This window comes from Budorcas taxicolor, chromosome 5 (genome assembly GCF_023091745.1).
Source record: "Budorcas taxicolor isolate Tak-1 chromosome 5, Takin1.1, whole genome shotgun sequence".
NCBI classification, from domain to species: Eukaryota; Metazoa; Chordata; class Mammalia; order Artiodactyla; family Bovidae; genus Budorcas; species Budorcas taxicolor.
In genome coordinates, this window is record NC_068914.1 from 129,346,668 (window position 1) to 129,366,627 (window position 19,960).

The window sequence follows — 19,960 nt, forward strand, 5'->3', positions numbered from 1 at the left end:
TTTCCAGAAAATAGTCACTGAAGACTGAGACAGCGACTGCTACTTCAAATGAGAAGACAGCAATTCAAAGGAACATGGAAAATCGAGAAAACGTGACACCACCAAAGGATCTCTAGTAATTGAACACAAAAACATGCAGATCTGCAATTTATACCCAACAAAGAAATCATAATAGGTGTTTTAAGGAAGTACAGTGAGCTAGAGGAAGATACAGAAGACAATTCAGTGAAATTAGGAAAATAATACTGAAACAAAACGATAAGTTTAGCACAATGATAAAATCATATTAAAGAACCAAGTGGACATCCTAGAGGTGAAGAGTATAATAAATGAAATGAAAAAATCAATCCATCAACAGCAGAATGGATCAAGGAAAAGAAGGAATCTATGAAATAGAAGATGTGAATTTTGAAATTATACCGTCACATGAGAGCAAAGAGAAAAATGAAAAGTGAAGAAAACATGCTTGAGATTTTGGATACTATCAAAGGAAGCAATCTGTGAATTATGACTTTTGAAAGGATAGAAGGATAAGGGGGCAGAAAACTTAAGTAAAGAAATAATAGTTGAGAAGTTCCTAAATCTGGGACGAAATTTGGATATTTAAGTTCCTGACATGTTCTTCTTCTCCAAGATGTATTGTAATAAAAATATCAAAAATCAAAGACAGATAACCCTAAAAACAGCAAGAGAAAAGAAGCTTGTAAGTTTAAGGCTGTCTATGGGTTTCTCAGTAGAAATCTACGGACCAGGGAAGAGTGGGATTATATATTCAAAATGCTGAAAGAAAAAGAACTGTCTAACCAAAAATATTCTATCTAGCTGTGTTGACCTTCAGAAATAAAAGTGGCAAAAACCTTTGCATATAAATGAAAGCTGATAGTGTTCATTTCCATGAGGCTTGCATTATAAGCAATGCTAAAATGAACAGACACTATTTAAAACATGAAAACACGAAAATATACATCACACTGGTAGAGACAAGTATATAGCCAAATTCAGATGACTCTATTACTGTAATATGATGGTGTGTTAGCAACTCTAGTTTAAAGGTAAAGAATGAAAGTATTAAAACTAGCTAATAAAAGCATTAAAAATTAGCTATTTGTAAAAAGTATAACAAAGTATATCATGACATCAAAAGCATTAAAGTGGGTAGCAAAAAGGTTTTGGATGTGATCAAAGTTAAGTTTTTACTTTATAAACTAGACTGTTATATCTGTAAGACGTTTTGTGGAAGCTTTCTGGTAACCACAAACTCTACAGTAGACTCACAAAAGATAAAGAGAAGGGAATCAAAGCATATCACAAAGGAAGGTAGTAAGAGAGGGAGAAAAAAAAAGGAATTAGAAATAACAATTAAAAATTGCTAGTTTTAGTAATTGAAGATGGCATTATCAATAATTATTCTAGATATAAATAGATAAATTCTATAGTTAAACTATATAGAATGCCTGGGAGGATAAAAAACCCAACAAGATCCAACTATATGCTGCCTATTAGAGACTTACTTCAGCTTTAAGGACACATATAGGGTTAGAGTAAAAGATGGAAATAATATTTCATGAAAGTGGGAAACAAAAGAGAGAAGGAATTGCTATACCTATATTTGACTTTTTTGGCGTTTTTTTAATTGAAGGATAATTGCTTTATAGAATTTTGTGGCTTTCTGTCATACATCAATAAGAATCAGCTATAGGTACAGCCATGTTCCCTCCCTCCCCATCCCACCGTTCTAGATTGTCAGAGCCCCTGTTTGAGTTCCCTGAGTCATATAGCAAATTCCCATTGGCTATCTATTTTACGCATGGTATTGTAAATTTTCATGTTACTCTCTCCATACATCTCACCCTCTCTTTCCTTACCTCCCTGCTGTGTCCATAGGTCTGTTCTATGTCTGTTTCTCCACTGCTGCCCTGAAAATAAATTCATCAGGACCATCTTTCTGATTCATATAGATGACATATGTGTCAGTATATGATATTTATATTTATTTTTCTGACTTACTTCATTCTTTATAATAGGCTGTAGGTTCATCCACCTCATTAGAACTGACTCAAACGTGTTCTTTTTTATGGCTGAATAGTATTCCGTTGTATATATGTACCACAGCTTCTTTATTCTTTCATCTGCTGATGGACTAGATGGTTGTTTCCAAGTTCTAGCTATTGTAAATAGTGCTGCAATGAATGTTGGGGTACATGTGTCTTTTTCTATTTTGATTGCCTAAGGGTATATGCCTAGTAGTAGGATTAATGGGTCATATGATAGTTTTATTACTAGTTTTTAAGGAATCTCCATACCATCTTCCATAGTGACTGTATCAGTTTATATTCCCACTAGCAATGCAAGAAAGTTCCCTTTTCTCTACACCCTCCCCAGCATTTTTTGTTTGTAGACTTTTTGATGATGGCCATTCTGACTGGTATGAGGTAGGATCTCATTGTAGTTTTGATTTGCATTTCTCTCATAATGAGTGATGTTGAGGAGCATCTTTTCATATGTTTGTTAGCCATCTGTATGTCTTCTTTGGAGAAATGTCTGTTTAGGTCTTTTTCCCACTTTTTGATTGGGTTGTTTGTTTTTCTGATATTGAAGTTGTATGAGCTATTTGCATATTTTGGAAATTAATTCTTTTGGCAAAATAGACTTTTCACCAAACCTTTAACAGAGACGGTCATTCTATACAGATAAGTAATTCATCAAGAGAATATGACAATTGTGAGTATATATGCATCTAACATCAGAGCCTAAATATACCTAAATATATTAAGTAAATGCTAACAGATCTGAAGGGAGAAATAGCCAATGACACAATAGTAGTAGGGGACTTCAATACTTAACTTTCAACAGTGGATAGATCATCCAGAGAAAATCAGTATGGAAACACTGGACTTGAACTATAGATCTAACAGACATGTACAGAACATTCCATCCAGTAGCAGCAGAATACACGTTCATCTCAGTTGTACACCTAACATTCTCCAGAAGAGATCAAATAATAGGTCACCAAAAAAATTCTTAGGAAATCTAAGAACACTGAAATCATACTGAGTATCTTTTTCAACCACAAGAGTACAAAACTGGAAATTGATATCAGGAGGTAAATTCACAAATATGTGGAGATTAAACAAAACACTCCCAAAGCTGTAGGTTAAAGAAGAAATCAAAATGGTAATTTAAAAAAAAAAAAAGGATCTTGAAACAAATGAAAGTGGAAGAAAATAATACTGAAATTTATAGGAAGAAGTAAAAGAAGTTCTAAGAGGAAAGTTTATAGCAGTAATACTTACATTTAGAAAAAGGAAAGATCTCAAATAAATAACATTATACCTCAAGGGACTAGAAAAAGGAAAACTAAGCCCCAAATTAACAGAAGGATGGAAATTACAGAGATGAGAGTAGAAAGAAATCAGAGACCAGAAAAGCAATAGAAAAAATTAGTGAAAATATAAGCTGATTTTTTGAAGCAATAAGAAAAATTTATTACAAACCTTTAGCAATAAAACTAAGAAAAAAGAGAAATCTGAAATAAATGAAATTAGAAATGAAAAAGGAGACATCATGACTAGTGAAATGCATGGAATCATAAAGAGACTACTATGAGCAACTGTATGCCAGTAATTTGGATAACCTAGAAAAAACAGATAAATTCCTAGAAACATACAACCCACCAAGACTGAATCATGAAGAAAAAGTGGATTTCAGCAGACCAATAAATAGTAAGGAGATTGAATTATTCAATGAATGAATGGATAAAGAATATGTGAATATATCTCCATCTGTTGACAGACACTAGGTTGTTTCCATATCTTTACTGTAGTGAATAATTCTGCAATTAACAGGGGGGTGTGAATATTTCTTTGATATCGTAATTCGTTTTTTGGATATATAACCAGAGTGGGGTTGCCGGTTCATAAGACAGTCCTATTTTTAATTAATTAATTATATATATATGTGTGTGTATGTGTATTCATATAAGCATACCTCATTTTATTATGCTTTGTTTTACTACACTTTGCAGATAATTGCTAACAGTCGACACGACTGAGCGACTTCACTTTCACTTTTCACTTTCATGCATTGGAGAAGGAAATGGCAACCTACTCCAGTATTCTTGCCTGGAGAATCCCAGGGACGGGGGAGCCTGGTGGGCTGCCGTCTATGGGGTCGCACAGAGTTGGACACAACTGAAGCCACTTAGCAGTAGCAGCAGCAGCAGATAATTGAATTTGTTACAATTTGAAAATTTGTGGCAATCGTCTGTGGGGCAACTCTGTCAGCACCGTTTTCCCCAAAATATTATCTTTTTTAAAAAGCATTATTTTAAAATATAGGTATGTACTTTGTTTTCTTATATCTGATGTTTTGCATACTTAGTATACTCCTGATGTTCAAGGGACTTTCAGGAGTCTTCTCCAGCACTACAGTTTAAAGGCATCTATTCTTTGGCATTCTTCCTTCTTTATGGTCCAGCTCTCACAACCGTATGTGACCACTGGTCAAAGGGTACAAACCTTCAATTATAAGAAGAGTAAGTTCTGGGGATCTAATGTATAGCCTGATGATTATAGCTAACAATATTGTATTATGTATGTGAAAGGTGCTAAGAGAGTAAATCTTAAACGTTCTCAGAACAGTTGGTGGACAGTAATTACTGGACATGCAGATGAAAAAGGAATGGAGAGAATACATTGGCCCAAGGCGGGTGCATGGATATTCATGCTAATACTGGTAGAAACCGGGGCATGTTTATTGACAAAGGGGAGATGAGTCAATAGGAAAGCAAAAGCTGAGTTGACCCCATGGACTGCAGTCTCCAGGCTCTTCCTTCCTTGGGGATTCTCTAGGCAAGAATACTGGAGCGGGTTGTCATGCCCTCCTCCAGGGGATCTTCTCAACCCAGGGATCAAACCCAAGTATCCTGCATTGCACGCAGATTCTTTACTGTCTGAGCCACCAGGGAAGCCCTGAGAATGCAAGAGAGGTGTTAAAATAAGAAGGGGGAAGCATGACATGCAGAACCAAGCAGAAGGATGAGGCTGGACAAGGTACTTGCTTCTCAAAAAGGGCGGAAGACTAATAGGCAGCATGGATGAGAAGCAGGGAGGGATGGAGGCAGATCACTCTGTATGGAGGGAATTGAAGGCCTAGGGGCCTCAGTTTGTAGGAACCTGAGTTATAAGTGTAAGGACTGTATATATATGTATATGTGTCTGCTCAGTCATGTCCAACTGTTTGTGACCCCATGGACTTAGGCCACCAGGTTCCTCTGTCCATGGAATTTTCCAGGCAAGAATAATGGAGTGGGTTGCGATGGGGATCTTCCTGACCCAGGGATCCAACCCTTGTCTCTTGTGTCTCCTGCATTGGCAGGTAGATTTTTTTTTTTTTTTTTTTTGCCACTGAACCACCTGGGAAGCCCACAAAGAGGGTGTTAATGTGAAAGATAATCAGTGGAGGAAATGGTGTGGTTATTAAAAGCAAATGAAAGATAGTTCTACCCCTGACAGCTCAATTTTAGCACCAATCCTTATAGTTCTGCAGATTTTCTCAACAATGCTGGGTTGCACTTAAGTATTACTAATAATAATAACAAGCATTTTCAATTGTTTAGTATGTACTAGGCACTGATAAATCCTTAGTCTTCACAACAAATTCATGAACTAAGCATCATTAACTCCAATACTTTGGCCACCTCATGTGAAGAGTTGACTCATTGGAAAAGACTCTGATGCTGGGAGGGATTGGGGGCAGGAGGCGAAGGGGACAACAGAGGATGAGATGGCTGGATGGCATCACCGACTCGATGGACATGAGTTTGAGTGAACTCTGGGAGTTGGTGATGGACAGGGAGGCCTGGCGTGCTGCAATTCGTGGGGTCACAAAGAGCCAGACATGACTGAGTGACTGAACTGAACTGAACTGAAGCATCGTTAACTAAGTATCGTTATTATTCTTATTTTAACACGAGAGGAAACTGAGGCATTGAGAAGTCTAAACATGGAGAAGGCAGATCATCAGCATAATTAGTGAAGCTTGTATTCAACTTCCAGTAATAGGACAGGCAAAAGAAGCAGAGGCTTAAACAAGATAAAAGTTTCTTTCTTTTTTAAAATATCCCTAGATAGTCAGTCTAGAACTAATGTGACCCTCCAAGGTCTCAGGGACACAGGCTCTTCTGTGTGATTGCATAACATTTCCAAGACTAACTCATGATACAGTATGGCTGCTGGTGCTCCAGTCATACATCATACACTGAGAAAAATGGGAAGAACAAGAAAGGCAGGCCTCTTCCTTTTCAGTTAATGCCCCATCCAAGAAATCACACACATGTTTTTTGCCTACACTCTTAGGACTTGGTTGTGTGGCTGTATCCTGCTCAAAAAAGGCTGTGATGTATTTTTATTTCAAATTAATAAAATTCTGAATAAGATAAGAGCAAATAGTGGGAAGGCCTCTTACCTTGTTTGATCTACATTTGAACAATTTCAGAATATTTTGGACGAAAGAGAAAAGAACAAAGAATTGAGGGTGCTAGCAAATAGCATGGTGAAATGCTGAATTACAACAAAGAAATGAAGCTAAGAGGTGGCTGATAGTGAAAGAAAAAGGAGGGTGGAACAGCCTGAATGACTTAATGAAGTTCAAGAGGAATCTTGTCAGCATTACTGAATGAATAGTTTGAATTCATTCATAGTCATGAGTAGTTTCTTAAGATGTAGATTGTGTAAGAATCTCCTATGAGAACGGAAGAGTTCAAAGTTGGATGACTTCCAGCAACAGTGGAAAGAATTCTTGTGGGCATTTTGCTGACATAAGGTGAAGGGACTTTAGGACAAATGGAGAGGAATGAAAATGAAGATCTTAAATGGCCAGACCAAGAGTGTTTTTGTTCTTGTTGTTCAGTTGCTAAATCACATCCAACTCTTGGCCACCCCATGGGCTACAGTATGCCAGGCTTACCTGTCCTTCAGTATCTCCCAGAGTTTGCCCAAACTCAGGTCCACTGAATCAATGATGCCATCCAACTGTCGCATCCTTTCTCTCCCCCTTCTCCTCCTGCCCTCAATTTTAACTCAGTATATATCATAGTAGTATCAATAAGGGTTTAGGAAATTGTTTCTTACCACTGGGATACTGATTATACTGTTTTATTTTGCACAAAGGTTGAGTCAAAGTTCAAGTATGCTTTACAAAGTGAAGTTCAAGATAATATTTGTTGTGTTCAAAATTTCAAGTCTTTGAAGTTAACAGTGTTTTAGATAACTGAATCTTTTCATTCAGTGCAAACCATTCAGATGGAAAAGTTCCTCAAAATTCCTTTCTTTAAATAATATACAGAACGTATTTTATGATTGACACTCATTGCTAAATACAACTGTCAGTTATTGTCCTGGAGTGAAATAAAAGACTCTCAGCCCTTTCTTCATCTCTTTCATTTAGGAGTTCCTTTACAATGCATTGAAGTTCTATGATTCTAGAGAACTGGCTTCATCTTTTTCATATTAGCGGTTTGGTGGCTCTTTGGTTCCCTAGAATCAAGATTGTTAAGATGCTGACCCCAGGGCAAAAGGTTACTATAATTTTAAAAACCAAAACTTATAAAAAGCTTTCCATTTGTTTTAATCTTATCTTGGAACCAATTATCTCATGCCCATACCATTTCTTGCTTCCAGACTGGAAGAGGTTTGTACAAATGGAAACTCTATTATGCTTCCAGAAAAAAAAAAAGAAAAGAAAATGAAGTCTTTCCTACCTAATAAGGAATGCTTTTTAAAGCAAGCCTTATTTTTAACTTAAAAATTTTTAATTTCTCTCTAAATATGTTTTGAAACGACATGTGGAATTTAAATATAGTTGGCACAGCTCTATTTCATTATTCCTGTTTACATGCTAAGGGATATTGAAGCTTGTGAATTTCTGTGCACTAATTTGTATTTCTGCAGATTTTCTGCTTCCTTCCTACTTTCCCATCCAAAAGTTAGAGTACCCTAGTAGGGAATTCCAGGCGCTGCTGATGAGTGAGTTGAAAAAGTGCTGAAAATTTTGCCAATTGTGTGGGAATTTGGCAATTTTTGAAAAAGTGCTCTCGTGACAGATCATTCAGATACATTGTGCCAGTGTCAAGCCTGTTGTTAAATGTCAGAAAGAGGCAAATGAATGTATGTATTTTGCTAGACAAAGTTTCACACGAATGCCAGAGGTGGTGGTTCCTCAGAACATCTGATTGGTAGGTAGGACTGGGTGGCATGATGACAGCCCCTCCATGCCTCCCACCTCACCCCCTCCTCTTTCCCTCTGCTTATTCCAAAGATATAGCTATAAATTAAAGCAGTCATTATCAAATCGTGTTAAGAGAATCCTGCTTCCTGGCACTTCCTTCACATGTTAGGACTCCAGTGATTTTCATTCTGTAATTACCAACCAAGAGAATACGGTAAGTGATACGGGTGACTGTCCCCAGCATGGATGTGCCGGCGGAGGCTACAAAGCTTTGGCGGTAACGCAGGCAGCTGCACAGTTGTCTGATCACCAGTGGGCCCCAAGTGATGTGAAAGAGAAGCCTGTGGCTGAAGATCCTTAGCTTTGAAGGCAGGTTCAAAAAAGAGTCACATGCCTCCGTTTTCTGAAGGCTGAGTTAGATGAACAGATATTTGGCACTTTCAAGATTTCTTTCTGGGTCTTAAAGTTTAACTTTCATTTGGGCCCAAGGCCTTGAGAATAAAGAGGACCTCATGCTGGAAAGGTGCAGGAAGGATGGTTTTTATCTGAACTAGTTTCCCGTTTGTATTTGAACCTAGAGGAAATTAGTAACACTTCCTAAATGATTCCCTGAACAATTATTTTAAAGCAAACTTTTACATTTTATTTTGATGTTTCTACTCTTGACTATGATGATGAAAATCATAAAAGATTCAGTAAGGGATGGGGAGGAATGAAGTTGATTATAACCTATATAGGTATTAATTTGAAGTTTTGAGGAAGGCCTGTCTTTACGCATCCATTTTACATAGTCATGTAAATGATTGTGTTGTGCAGACACCTTCTAAATATGTATGGTGAACTTGCATTTTCTCAACATACTAATATTAAACAATTAAATGAAGTTTCAGTATTTTTCTTTTTGCTTTTTAATGTCTTGCATTTTTTTTCTTTTAACTAGCGAGTAATATATGATCATTGCAAAAGCTTTTAACATTTAATAGATGGGTATAAAGAAGAAGAGAAAACAGAAAAAATATTATTACTTCAATTCAGCTATTTAGTTGCTTAAAATGCTATGTAACTTAGCTAGACCTAGATAGTAAGAGCTCAGATGATTCAAATAAAAGGAAAATTGAAAAAATCCTTGTAGAGGCATAGAGAGAACACAAATGCTACATGGAGGGTAAATAGGAAATTCCCACGATTTCAAGTTTTCTTTATCTTAAAGTTTTGTTCCTTGCTAAAGAGTTTCACTAGTTCATTAATTAATCCATTAGCTCACTAATTAGTATTTATTGAATATTTGTTATGGACCAAGAATTCTGACACTGAGGGTGCATGGATAAACAAAACAAAGAATTTAGAGACTGTAGTTGGGCTTCCCAGGTGATGCTAGTGTTAAAGAAACTGCTGTCAATGTAGGAGACATAAGGGATGTGCATTCGATTCCTGGGTCAGGAAGATCCCTCAGAGTAGGATATGGCAACCCAGTCCAGTATTTTTGCCTGGAGAATCCTGTGGACAGACGAGACTGGTGAGCTACAGTCCATGGGGTCACAAAGAGCCAGACACGACTGAAGCGACTTAGCACAGCATGACACAGAGGGACACAGTCAAGTTAGTATCCAACAACAAATAACTGCTGAATGCTTATTATGGTCCAGACACATTTCTAGGTAATGAGGATATAAAATTATGAACAAAACATATAAAAATCTCTGTCTTCATGAGGGATGGCAGGTAAATGGACATAATGAAGCAAAGAATAGCAAATGGGAACATTTCTGTAAGGAAGAGCAAGGAGGTCCTTGGGGCTGGAGAAGAGTATAGGTAGGAGTGACTAACAGATCAGAAAATAATTGGGAGCCAGGTCTTATAGGTGTTGTAGGACATTGTGAGGACTTTGTCCTTCACTCTGAATGAGATGAGATGCCTTGACTGGGGTTTGGGGCAGAGAACTGACTGAGCTTTTAAAGGGATCATTCTGGCTTTAGTATGGAGAAGACACAGATTTTGCTTAAATGGAAACTGGGAGGCCACTTGGGAAGATGTGGCTGTAAGCCAGACAAGAGATCATGGTGGATTGAATCAGGGTGGTAGCAGTGGAAGTGATAAGAAGTGGACAAAACCTACAGTATTTTAAAGGTTTAGTCAATAAGATTCATTGACCCAAATGAGGATGGGCTATTTAAGGAAAAAAAAAAAAAAGGTCTCAAGATGGCTTGAGGATTTGGACCAGCGTAACCGAGAAGAGGGCCTTTTCATGTACTGAGATTTGAAGACAAGAGCAGGTTTGAGGATGAATAATAGATCAGGTCTTAACATAAGTTTGAAATTCCAATTATATATCCAAGCAGAAATATTGAACAGAAGTGTGGGCTGGAAATATAAATGTGAGAGTCATCGGCAAGAAAATGAGCATGGACCAAAATGGAAAGAGCGGGAAGGAATGTGAATATGAATACAAGGACTAAACCCTGAAGCACAAATAAATGCAATAAATTGTTAAACAGTGAAAATATACCCAGACTAGAAGTCCTTTAGGACTAGCTAATGCAGGAAGAAGGTTTAAGATTTTATTGCAAATTATGGGGAACTCTTGGAACATTTTGAAGAAGGGAGCTACATAATCATAAGACCTAAGATGGAAAAGTTGAGATTAAAAACTTAGCAGAAACGTTGTAAAGTTTCTACACATATTGCTCATATCCTTTATATTGTGATTTAAATCCAGTTTCCATATATCTACCATCAGTGAGTGGAAAAAAACCAATGATCTCAATGTCAGTTGAAAAGAAGTTATTTTTCATTCTATTCATTACATAAACCAGAAGCTTTAATTTCTTTTCTCAAGTACCAATTTCTTTGAGCTAAATTTATATAGAATTTTTTAATCTCTTGTTTTAAAGGAAATTTCATAAAATTGGTTAAGTTTCATATATATTTTTGGATAGTTTATTAACTTCATACACTGCTAAATATTTGCCTGAGACAAAGTATATATTTTTGTTGCTGTTGTTTTATATATTTTAAAAGGTCCTCTCAGACTTCTTATTCCTAATCACAGCTTTATTCATTATCAAAAAGGAGGCAGATAGTCACTTCATGACAGAAGAAAAGCGCTGATTCTGGGATTCCTTAAGAGATCAGGTGTCTCCTAGGAACGATTTCAACCTTTAGAAAGAAGTAAACGATGTCAGGTGGAGCAGTGGTAAAGAATCTGCCTGTCAATGCAGGAGACATGGGTTCAATCTCTGGATCAGGAGGATCCCCTGGAGTAGGAAATGGCAACTTGCTCCAGTATTCTTGCCTGGAAAATCCCATGGACAGAGGAGCCTGGCGGGCTACAGTTCATGGGGATTTGACTAAGCATGCACAGGGATGTACATGTAAAAAATGATCTCAACAATTAAAGAAATGTGGACTTCCATCTTCAAAACTTTTACTAACAGGCTGACCTGAAAGTGATTCCAGTCAATTTACATAACATGATTAAAATTATTCTTTGGTGATTATTGACTAAATTGTATTTATTGTGCCCCAAAATATCAGGTTTGACTTAAACTGAAAACTCATTTGTGTACGTATGTGTATGTTCAGTCCTACTCCTAAAATATTCTACATGCAAAATCTGATTTTTTTTTTCAAAATTAGGTCAACAAAGTTGGCACGTAGTAGATGTTGGATAAAAAGTTTATGAACTATAGCAGCGAATATCTGCTGTCCCTGATCCATTAAAAATTGGGAAGTATATGTATTTTTAAGTAAGAAGGAAAAAAAAGAGGTAAGAACAAAAACACTGAAAGTCCTTTAGAACCACTTAAGCTATTAATGAGTCTTGCCTATTTCCCGGATATATTATTTGACGGGATTGACTTTTTTGCATATAGAATTTATTCCTCAATACTTCATTACTTCACTGGTTCTTTGTACACATGGCTTCTCCTTCTAGTAGCTAAAATATCATTTTTATCCTGACTTTTCCCCCCAGATAGAATTAGTTTGATGAATATCATAGTTTTCATGAAAAGGAATTTGTAACAATGTTAAAAAGCATTATACAATAGATTTGTGTATAAAATGTGATATATATATATACACACATATACATATATATATATAATTGTGTGTGTGTGTAAAAGACACAAATATCCTGAGGCCTTTGGATAGGCTGAATTGAGGAAGTTGATTTAAATGTTAAATTTTCTTTTCAGGGTGTTGATGCATGCAAGAAAGCTTTTAAATATTTATCATAAGGTTTATATCATTAAGTGCATGCTTTTTGGAGTGATGACATGGTTTAGGAGCAAGCCCATAGATAGTAATAAATAACACATGTGACATTCCTGTTTTACAGAGCACTTTACCGACACATTAAAATATATTATCTTTGTTATTGATCCACAGATTTTTTTTTCTGTGATTTTGCATTTCAGAAACCAAAGTTGAGAAACACAAATAGAGATTACCCCTCTCAAATCCCTTTAAGCAAAAAGGTAGAATATAAATAAATCTAGTAAATTTAAGCTACATGTGAAGTTGTTTTCTTAGCAACAGAAATGGCCTTTAAGCATTCTCGTTTAGATTTAGTGGGAAATGATCACTTGATCTTTTTAAACACTACCTCCCTCAGCTCAAAAGCTTGAGAGTTACCATATAATATTTGACTTAGTATTTTATATCTAGTAGTCAGATAGGGAAAATGTTGCAATGGATTAAGAATACCTGCTTTGACAAGCATATCAAAGAGATCATATCATTCCAAAGCAAGTAGTGGAACTAGTACTGATAGGATATGTTAAGAACCTTTAGTTTTCAAGTTGCTGCTCCTAAACACAACTGTAAGGAATAACCTGTATCTTATTTGTATTCCTTTTCCTATAATTTTTATAACTTCTATTTCCATCTTTTCTGTTACCTTGTAAAATGGATTTTTGGTTTCTTAGCATATGTTTTATGCTATGTCTGAAGAAGGAAGAAAAGGAAGGCATATTTTCACATCATTGATTCAAGGTAAAAATCTCAGATATCCTTGTGAAATTTTCCCTTAATTAATTTGTAGTTTTTTCGTGACTATCAATAACTGGTGCTTTAAATAGCATTTTCTCTAAATGTTTATTTGAAAAACAAAAGGTGTTTTTGAAGAAAAAGTTTAAATCAGAGCTTAACTAGTTTTCATAAAATCAACTTTAAGATCTAAGGTGTAATTAAGTAGAGGAAAATTGAGAATAACAGTAATAACATACTTTTTAGCAAACTACATTTCTGTGGAAAGTGTTTATAATATTTATTAACATACAGAATTAGTCTTAACCTGCTAGAAAGAAGAGAAAATGCAACACCTTTCAAAGATGCAAATTGACAATTAACAAAACAATAGTTATAGGCCTTCCTTTGCCAGAGGTGCAAATTGATAATCAGGCTCTGCGGAAAAGCTGGTTGTTTCTATTTAAAAGTTATCTTGAGATGAAGGCTCCCCAAGGAAGAAGAAAATAAGAATATGACCAGTTTTGTTAAGTAGAGCATCCAATCTATGGTGATATTAAAATTCTACTGCTCTCTGCAGTTTATATTTGAAAAATCACGGCCAAAAGGGAGAGGAATGTGTGAATTCAGTTTCTCTATGTACTTAACAGCACTACTTTGCACACTGATTGGTGATTCTATTCAATGTTCTGACCTTTACTTTTAAGGTTTTAAATGGTATGGGACCTGGCTACCTGAAGAATCTAAATACTTAACTGTCTCTGTAGGGCCACACTGTGCTATGTATGTGTTTGTGAGTTTCCATGGCAGTGTCTCTATAAACTCAACAGTCAGCTTCCCTGATTTTTTATTCCATTTGATTTTATCTGCTCCTTTGTAGTTGTTGACTTGATCATTAGCTTATGTTTATTTTGCCTTTGGAAGTCTCTTGCTATCTTAAAAAGTTGTTGTATGGGTGTGCATGTTTAACTTGTTATTCAGTAGATATCGTACAGTCAATGTTCATTTGTTAAGTGTCTGAGTGTCAGGTACTGTGCTGGATATTATAAATAGAAAGGTGATAAAGAAATTGTCTACATGCTCTAAGCTCAAAAGAGAGTGAGATGTGAAGTAAGAACTCCTCCCTCCCTTCAACAAGCATTCAGTGAGTATCTAGCATAGAGTGAAAGTGAAAGTCACTCAGTCTTAGACTCTTGGCAACCCTATGGACTTATGTATAGTCCATGGAATTCTCCAGGCCAGAATACTAGAGTGGGTAGCTTTTCCCTTCTCCAGGGGATCTTCCCAACCCAGGGATTGAACCCAGGTCTCAGGCATTGCAGGCAGATTCTTTACCAGCTGAGCCACAAGGGAAGCCGAAGAATACTGAAGTGGGTAGCCTATCCTTTCTCCAACAGATCTTTCCGATCCAGAAATCTAACAAGGGTCTCCTGCATTGCAGGCGGATTCTTTACCAAGTGAGCTATCAGGGAAACCTCTGCTGCTGCTGCTAAGTCGCTTCAGTCATGTCCGACTCTGTGTGACCCCATAGACAGCAGCCTACCAGGCTTCTCCGTCCATGGGATTTTCCAGGCAAGAGTACTGGAGTGGGATGCCATTGCCTTCTCCAAGGGAAACCCCTAGACAGTGGTAAACAAGAAAGACACTACTGACCCTGCCAGAACCCATTTCCTCCATTTGATCCATTTAGTACTCAACATTTATTGAGACAGTCTCTGAGAATTCCATGGACAGAGGAGCCTGGTGGGCTGCAGTCCATGGGGTCGCAAAGAGTCAGACACGACTGAGCGACTAACATTTTCACTTTTCTGTGCCTTTAAGCATAAAAATATATGCAAATATATACATGAAAAAAGCATAGGCTTTGTCCTTCAGGAGTATGATATTTTGGCTGATCTTTCTAGGCTTCAGTTTCTTCACTAATAAATAGAAAAAATAATACCTCCATCAGAGGATGCTGGTGGGGATGATGGTAGAGATAGTGTGTATGAAAGTTCCTAACCCAGTGTGTACTTACATAGTATGTGCTGAAGAAGTTAACTGAATTCTCTTGTTTCAGGGAAGTTGTATACTGTGAATAATATGACAATTTTAGAAAAAGGCCAAAGTAAGGAAGAGGTTTATTATATCATCCAATAGATATTTTATTTACTAACATTTATAATTTTGACTATTCCCATTAGTCTCTGGAGCTCTGTGATGTCACATTGTTATTGTAAATTTTCCTGAGGCAAACACCTGAAATGTGCTTTGGAAGTCTCAGAGACTGGAACTAGTGGGAACATGGTGTAACACAGTCATCACAAATCTGAGCCCTGGTGTCAGGAACACCTGGTTTGAGTTCTCCACTGCACACTTGGACAGTCTTTGCAAACTACAGCCTCGTTGTCTGAAGTTGGGGGTTGGTGAAACCTGTCTAAAAAATTGTGACAGTGCTGTGACATAAACAGGTGACATAAATAATGTCATTAATTTATAGTGTCTGGTACGTGGTCAGCCCCCAGTCAATGGAATCTACCATTATTAGGTTCAATTTCATTACTAACTAGAGAGGAATTCTGACTGGCCTTTGCAGCCCAGTAGCCAAGGCTTTAGGATTCTGCCCATGCTTTCAAGCATAACCATCATGTGAGAGAATCAAACTTAGTAAGAGGTGGAAAGGTTGCTAGCTTGTGGTGTGGGATTAAACTCAGGGAATACCAGCTTCTCAATAGAACTGTGATGCATGAACAACAAGCTCTTGTATAAATATTTTTCTATTTGCAAATTGGGAAGTTGTAGAAGAACGTAGGCCATCATCCCAGAGACTTAACAAGGGTCTCCTATACGTTTGTGAAAAGAAGAAATAAAATCCATGTTGGTGATTGAGGGAGAGGTAATGTGAAAGTTGCTGCTCAGATCTTTGTTATTTGCTTGTTTGTGCATTCATTCATTCATTCTAGTTACTGTGAATTTACAATCACACATGCTTATATGAAAATGTAAATATACTATCATACTTCAAAAATTTGTTTTAAAAGTTATCTTCTCATGCACACATATATAGCTATATTTACCTTTGTCTTTAAAGGCAAACGTAAGTCTTTTGTTTCCTTTGTACATACACATAGCAGTTACTTGGTGAATGGAACACAAGTTTCAAAAATATTGGTCAACTTTGAAAACTTTCTCACATGCAGCCCTGCAGGATGCTTCCCTGTGGTGTTTTACCTGTGTGAATTCCTGCCAGCCAAGATCCTCTGAGCATGGTAATTCTCCTCAGAGTGGTCTTACTATTACTTAGTACAAACTCGCTCTGCTCTGCATGACAGGCCAGTTATCTGAGAGATGAGGTGTTGAGGCAAGGAATACTTTATTTAGAAAGCCACTGACTGAGATGGTGGTCTAATGTCTCAAAATAACCATCTTCTCTGGGTCTGAATGGCAGATTCTTTTATAGAATACAAAGATGCGAAGTGAAGAAATAAAGTAAAAAGGTCATTAACCTTGCAGATATCTCCTAGAATGGCAAGCCTCAGGGACAGGATGTGTTAATTCTCACTTCCTGTAGCCACCCACAGGTGGACAGGATCCTGAAGAAAGACACATTGGTTTAATATTCAGACAGAGGAGCAGGGTTCCCTGAGGCAGGCCATTATATATAAACAGTATCCTTTTAGTGAATAAAAGCAATGAGAAGCAAAGGTTAAAGAAACAGATCCAACCTGGAGTCATAATTGGCTCTTCCCTGTAACATTACCACAACTGAATCCATGTGGAAGTTGAGCAGCATTTTAACTGTTGATGCCATCTTTAATCAGTCCTGAAATCTGGAAGGTGAGCATTGGTCTTAGTTGACGATGTTGGACAGAATAAAATTTGATGGAGGTCACCCATTATCTCCAGCTGTATTCTCTTTTTTTCTCTGAATTCTTTTCTTGCCCTGAGTCTAAGAATTGGGTTGAGAATTGGGCACCTTTCTGATGCTTTTTCACATTAAAGTGTGAGCATGGAGGGGTAGTTACTCTCTCCAGCCTACCTTCCCACCAGGGATAGATCTGTCTCCAGAAGGACTTTGCTCTCTTTCCCTTCTCTCCTTGGGTTTCAGCTATCCTAACTGTGAGGGGGAAATACTCTCTGAACCCCCTAAAGTTCCTAGTGATTGCTCTCCAAGCATTCTGTACCTTTCTCCCTGTGGGTCATGGCTTCTATTCATGGATGCCATCTAGAAACAATGAACATTCCTCTTCTCCAGCAAAGCCAGAAGAATGATTGTCCTTCCTAACTGCTTTAGAGCATCTAAGAAATTCTAGTTCTGTGAGGAGGCCAAGACTCTGTTCTCCTTGTAGGTATTATCTAGTTCTCCAAATCACAGTTTTTGCATGATCTTAGGCTGATGGAAGTATCATGGGTAAGGGGTTGTTGTTACCCTTGTTTCCTTTTGAGGTCACTTTGGTACCAGCATTCTAAAAACAACTAGCTTTGAACTGCTGTGCCAAGTCCCATCTTCTTATCTCCAGGATCTGAGCTGGTGGAGCAGGCATCACCCAGTCTGTACCTGGCTCCTCTGGCTCCTCAGAGGTAGGCAGCAAATGCCAACTTTCCCCACCCTCCCCAGTCCTGAATTCCAGCTTCAGGAGAATTTTTGCTGGGTGTGGGACTTAGTCCGACAGTGCCTTAAGCAGTGCATGGTACACTGTTCACACCTGCCAAAACCTGTTTAAACAGGTCAGATCTACACTTTCTGATTCTTAATGTCCTTGGACAGAACCCTCCTTTTCCAGGAAGTGTTCTGATCTTTTCTGTTGTTGTTGTTGGTCGTGTTCTGTTTTTTAAGAAATTTGTAGTCTGAGGTGGAGAGGTGAGAGATAGCTTTCCTCACCTCTCCTTCTCCCATGTATTCACGTAGGAATCACAGGAAGATTTATCTCTTAAGTCAAATTGAATAAGGCTGCCTCACCCTCCTTCCCTTCTGCTGGTCACTCTCTATCTGCTTACGGAATTTAAAGCGGATTCATTTTCATCACATGCCACTGATACGTCAGAAATGATGTGTATCCCCTCCATCTCTGTTAATCAAGTGTCCAACAGAATCATAATCACTGTCACAAAGCATATTGATTTCAGTTCTAAGGACTGACATTGCTCTTTGTTACAGTTATGCATGTTCCAGGACTTCCAGCAATCCCTGAAGAGGTCCCTTTGCATAGTGTGGATAAACATCAGAACACAATCTCATGTGTTTGAGCAGTATCATTTCCTTTATTTTCTACTACTTAATGTAATTATTGACATCATTATCTTATATTAACATAATTAGTCATAATAGCATAATTATTGACTCTCAGGCCACCATTCTACCAGAGTGGTAGAAAATGTAGTATCTGTCCTTCCTGTGTCTTCTGAACTCATCCCTTTGATTAGGTTGTCAAAAGTCTTCCAGGATCTTCCAAACAAAGGTAACAATTGGGGTGGAAGATGCCTCCACATTATTCCGTTATCTTTACATTGTGGTAGCAAGACCTTCTGAAGACCTGACATAAGTCAGGGATGTTGGAAACGGAAGGTAGGAGTTAGATGGATGATGATGGTAGCTAGGCTGAATGAAAGGTTGGGGGTTAGGGAGGTGGAGTCTTGGAGCACTGAATCAGCCACAGCACTGAGAACAATGAGAAGGAATATAAGGGACTTCCCTGTGGTCCAGTGGTTGAGAATCTGCCTTCCAGTGCGGGGAACTGGGGTTCGATTGCTGGTTGGGTAACTAAAATCCCACATGCTGTGGGGCAACTGAGTCCATGCGCTCCAGAGCTTATGTACCACTGTGAAAGATCCTGCATGCACAGCTAAGACCTGTGGCAGCCAAATAAATAAATATTTTTAACATTCTTCAAAAAGAAGGAATATAAGAGGAGAGCAGGTTGGCGAGGGGGGATCATGTATAAACTGGGAGACATGTGAATGGCCATGTTGGAAATGTAGATCAGGAGACAGATCTGAGCTAAACTAGAGAGCAAGAAGACAGTGCAGCCAGGGAGAGAAGTCCATAGGACCCACTGCTGGGGAATGGACTCCCCCTCCTGTTCCAAGACCTGTGATCCTCCTTCAGGCCATGTGGCTGCCAGATGTTTATTTCTGAATCACAGCTCTGCAGGTAGTCTCACCTTACTCAAAAATCTTCTGTGACTCCTCTTTAGCTGAGTTCTTTGATTTGGAATTCATGATCCTCTCTGTTCTAATCCATTCTCCCACTGTAGCTTCATCCTTCCCTTTCCTCTACCACATATACATCCTTACACTAAAACCAAGACCATTTTCAGTTTTTTTAACAAGACCTTGATTCCCTACTTCCATGCTTTCCTTTTTTGTTCATGCTGTTCCTTTTACTGGAATTCTCTTTATTCTAAAAGCTACCTGTCCAAATGTTTTTTCCTCTATCCTTTCTTACAAATTATTTTTCTCTTTTGAACTCCTGTACTTAGTCATGCCTTATTAAACATATGTACTCTGATATATTTTTGTCTGGTATGTGCCATAAATTCATAGATTCTCTGTGTGTTAGAATTGGAAACAGCTTTAGAATTCCACTAGTTCAGGTAGCCTCAGCATTGTGTTTTAGTGGAACATAGATTTTAATAATTGCTTACTTCTCCCAATTTTCAAAAATGAAACAGTTAATGCATAGAACTTACTGAGTTTTAAGTTTATCTGTTAGGATTGTGCTCAGTCGCTCAGTCCTGTCCGACTCTTTGTGACCCCCTTGAAAGGTAGCCTGCCAGGCTCCTCTGTA